Source organism: Populus alba, chromosome 19 (genome assembly GCF_005239225.2).
Source record: "Populus alba chromosome 19, ASM523922v2, whole genome shotgun sequence".
In the NCBI taxonomy this organism is placed as follows: Eukaryota; Viridiplantae; Streptophyta; class Magnoliopsida; order Malpighiales; family Salicaceae; genus Populus; species Populus alba.
In genome coordinates this window covers 3611025-3615659 of record NC_133302.1, presented here as the reverse complement: position 1 = coordinate 3615659, position 4635 = coordinate 3611025, and the positions used below count along the sequence as shown (strand labels likewise).

Genomic DNA, 4635 nt, shown 5'->3' with positions numbered 1-4635 from the left:
AGAAAGAAATATTTAGGATTGTTTCTCTATTTTCTTCATATATTTTTAAACCCTAATTTAAGTTTGTTCCTAACTTTGGATGGTTTAAGTCTGAAAAAAATTTGTATAGAATTCTTTTTAGACATAAACTTGTCTATAATCGTTCCATTAAAAAAAACTAAATGCGAAAGAGATTTTATTGTACACAAGACTCAATTTTTTATTCATTGGAGTAGTTTAATTACAATGTTGTTCTTGAACCATAAAAGTGCCTTTGAACTATATATTGGGGGTAAAGTGGTTTTTTTCACCCTAATACAATTATATTTTTAAATTATATGGGTTTAGATTGGTAATTTCATTTTATTTTTTTATATTAAAATTACTAATTTAACCTTAGAATAAAATAATTTAATACTTACTACCCAAGTATTTTTTTTTTAAATAGTGTAAATACTTTGATGCTCTTAAATAACTTTTTTTTTTATTAATATTGTTTTAGCGATTTCATCCTTCAAAATTAAATTTTGTTAAGCGATAAGTTTTTTGGTTGAACCCAGGTCAAGGATTTCACAAAATTACAGGTTGAGAGATTAGACCAAGTTTAGATAGTTTGCTTGGTTTTTCTTGGTTTTGTTTCCCTTTTTTCTTATTTTTAATCATTTTTTTTTTGTTTTTCTTTTCTTTTCTTTTTTGTTTGATTTTATTTGGTTAGCCCTCTATAATTGGTTTTCACTTTCACTCATATCTTTTTTTAATCTATAAATGATCTATCAGCTTACAAATATTTTTGAATTTTATCCCTTATGATTTTTTAATCTTTCAGATTTAGTATTCATTATTTTAAATGCTATATATTTTGTTTGGAATTATTTTATTTTTTTCTCAAATTTCATCCTCCTTAGGTGTTTTTCTCACAAGTTTTATCTACATTCTTTTTTGTTTTTTTTCCAAGTTTTTTTATTAATATTTTTTTCAATGATTTCATCTTTTTAAAATTAAATTGATTAACAATTAATCTCCTTGATTGAACTTAGGTTCAAGATTTAACTAGTTACAAGTTTTTAAGATTAGACTAGGTTTATGATATTCGCCTGAGTTTTCTTGGTTTTTTTTTTCCCTTTTTTTGAAGTTGATGTTTTCTTCATCTTCTTCTTCTTTTTAAAGTTTTACTTTTTATGATTTTTCTTTTATTCGGTTAACATTGATTTGTTTGATATACGAATGGGCTCAAATATGGTTATTTTTATCTTTTTTTTGCTACTTTATTTTTTATTGATATTTTTTCTTTCATATTACTTAAATTACCACTTGATCTATTTACACAAGACTTATATTTTTTTTTACATTAAAAATAAAATTTGCTCGCCCACTACGAAACATGAACAACATATCTAGTGTCATTTATAGCTACTTCACTTTCTTCAATTGTATTTTTTAACTTAAATACATAGGTGCTCATATTTCTTTTTCTTTTTTTTCCTGGTTCACTTTTTGTCCATGGGGGATCTTAATTAATTTGTAGTTTTAAACTGTCAAATATGCTTAACATGTTCTTTCATTTCATTGAATTGGAGTTCAAGAGTTTTTAGTCTTCAAACCATTTAGATCATTTATAACTGATTAGAGGAAGCCACACCAATTTTGGTAGCACCAAAAGTCTCTAATACGTACAGATGCTCTACTTGCCGCCGCCACCCATTCAAACCCATTAATGGTGTCATTTCTTGATGATGTTAGTAATGGAGGGATGGTATTAAGGAAATCGCCAAGTAGTACTTTGATGAACTTCAATATTCAAACTTTATATTAGTCGAAAAACTTAATTAAACAAGTTTAATTAAGTGTTGTAAGGATGAATAAGATATCGGTTAACCTCTTACAAAAACTTATAAATCCATTCTGAATTTTTATTTTTTTTCTCATTGGTGGATAATCTTAAATTGCATACATTTACACAAAACCCAAAAAATAAAATAAAATACAAAAACATACCAACCGGAAGAAGCACATATACAGGACAAACTCAACTACAAACGATTGAAGCTGCTAGCGAAGGAACAAATCCATAAAACAGTCCTTGTGCATCCCTCTATGTCTTTAAGCGTTCATCGAACATAACGCCCACCATTTACACCAAAGATGTTCGAATCACCACGTACCCATGGAGAAAATGTACGTGTAAGCAAGAAAGAGCATTTGCAGACATGCGAGTCGAAAGGACAAGTTTACATGCAGAAAGCATCAATAGAAACTGTAGTCCTAACTATTTTCGCCACGTCCCAAATCCTCAGCCCTCACTATTTTGCCTACAAATACGAGGGCCCTCAATCTTGCCATAACACAGTACCATACAAAAGAGCTTCAACAAGCATGTCTTCCTCTACTTTGTTTTCTCTTACACTTTGCTTTCTTGTTCTCTTCAATTGTTGCTTTGCTCAGATAGAGCAAGTGACCTCGCGACATGACCAGCAACAAGCGCGACGACGCAGCTCTCAACATAGCGAATGCCAACTTCAGAGGATCAATGCCCTCGAGCCTGCTCGGAGGATTAAATCAGAGGCTGGTGTCACTGAAATTTGGGACGAAAATGATGAGCAGTTTGAATGTGCTGCTGTTGCAGTTATCCGCCATACCATTCAAAAGCGAGGCCTGTTGTTGCCTGCATACACTAATACCCCTAAGCTTGTCTATGTAGAGCAAGGTATGCGCTTAAATATTCTTTACCATTTCACAGTTACAATTAATTAATATACTTCTGTTGGTGTCAATGTAGGAAAGGGCATTCAGGGAGCTGTATTCCCGGGCTGTCCAGAGACATTCCAATCATCAGGGCAGTTTTCTCGAGATGGAAGTCAAAGCTCCGAAGACCAGCACCAGAAGGTTCGACAAGTAAGAGAGGGTGATGTAGTTGCCTTGCCTTCCGGAGTTGCTGATTGGTTTTATAACAATGGTGATTCACCTCTCGTTCTTGTTCAACTTCTCGACACAAGCAATCCTGCTAACCAGCTTGATCAGGATTTCAGGGTAAGAATCACAAAAAATCAAGCGTGCGATATCATGTAATAAGCAAACAAGGATGACTTTATAAGCAAACATTAATGTGCCATTTCAGAATTTCTTCCTTGCTGGCAACCCACAACGGGAATTGCAAAGCCAAAGAAGCTCATACCAGAGAGACCAGTTTGAAGGTCAACGTGGACGCCAAGACGAAGATGAAAGTCGGAGACACCAGCAAGACAGAAACCGCAATGTCTTCGGCGGCTTCGATGAGCAAATCCTGGCAGAAGCTTTCAACATTGACACCAGACTAGCAAGAAGCATGAGGAACGAAAAAGATAACAGAGGCATCATTGTCCGAGCTGAGCATGAGCTTCAGGTGGTAAGTCCACATCAGAGCCGAGAGGAAGAAGAACGTGAAATTGAACACCGAAGGGGACGAGGTGGCAGATTCAATGGCATAGAGGAAAGTTTCTGTACTGCTAGGTTGAAGCACAACATCAATGACCCAGAACGTGCTGATTTCTTTAATCCACGCGCTGGACGCCTCACCACTGTCAACAGCCTCAATCTCCCTATCCTTCGATCTGTCCAGCTTAGTGTTGAGAGAGGTGTACTCTACCCGGTAAGAAAGTCTATGCAACCTTCATTGAATTTTTTTTCTTGACATCACAACAATTTCTCTTGTTTCTAAAAAAACTCACAAACTGGGTTCATGTGGATCAAAATTGTTTCATTGGCGATGTGTATAGTAATCCCTTGGAGTATATACGTACATTGAATGTGATGATGCACTGTAGAACGCTTTGATGTCACCACACTGGAATATGAATGCCCAAGCATAATCTACATCACCAGGGGAAATGGAAGGATTCAGATTGTTGGAGACAATGGACAAACGATATTTGATGGAGAAGTCCGCGAGGGTCAAGTAGTTACAGCACCACAAAGCTTTGCAGTAGTGAAGAAGGCAGGAAGCCAAGGGTTCGAGTGGGTATCATTTAAAACCAACGACAATGCACAAGTGAGTCAATTGGCTGGACGTGTCTCCACCATCCGAGGCTTGCCGGTGGAAGTGGTGGCAAATTCATTCCAGATCTCAAGGGAAGATGCTAGGAGGCTTAAGAACAACAGGGAGGAAGTTAGCGTTTTTAGTCCTTCACAATCTGGAAGGAGTGATGAGATTGCATGAATGCAATTGTAAGCTGAACAAGCAAGAGGCTGTTTGTCTAAATCAGTAGAGAATGAAATAAGCCTAAGAGGGCATGTAATGTAGTCTTGTATGGAACCTTGTACTATGCATGTTTTATGCGGGAAATGAAACGTTTGCTTTCTTTTCTTGCTATTGTTTTTTTTTTTATTCAAGCTAATTAGTTCCGGTTTAATACGGTTTAATTTTTTAAAATAAAAACCGGTTTAAACTAGTTTGGCTCGGTTTTTTAGTTTGGATTTGGTTTGGTTTTTTTTTTCTAGGTTTGAAAAACTAATCTGATCAATTTTTTAAAATGTTAATTGGTTATTTTTACAGTTTGTTTTTCAATTATTTTTTTTTTTTTTTCAATTTAATTAATTTTTTAATTTTTTTACTTATCCTGGACAAAAGTTCTTCCAGCTACCGCTACTACTTCAGGTTTGTATAATAACATTGCCATCATG

The 4635-nt window shown here is 34.7% G+C and overlaps 1 pseudogene; it reads left to right on the top strand.

The window, feature by feature from the left end:
• Positions 1-2352: 2352 nt before the first annotated feature.
• Positions 2353-4288, top strand: LOC118052610 (legumin B-like; annotated as a pseudogene).
• The last annotated feature ends 347 nt before the right edge of the window (positions 4289-4635 follow it).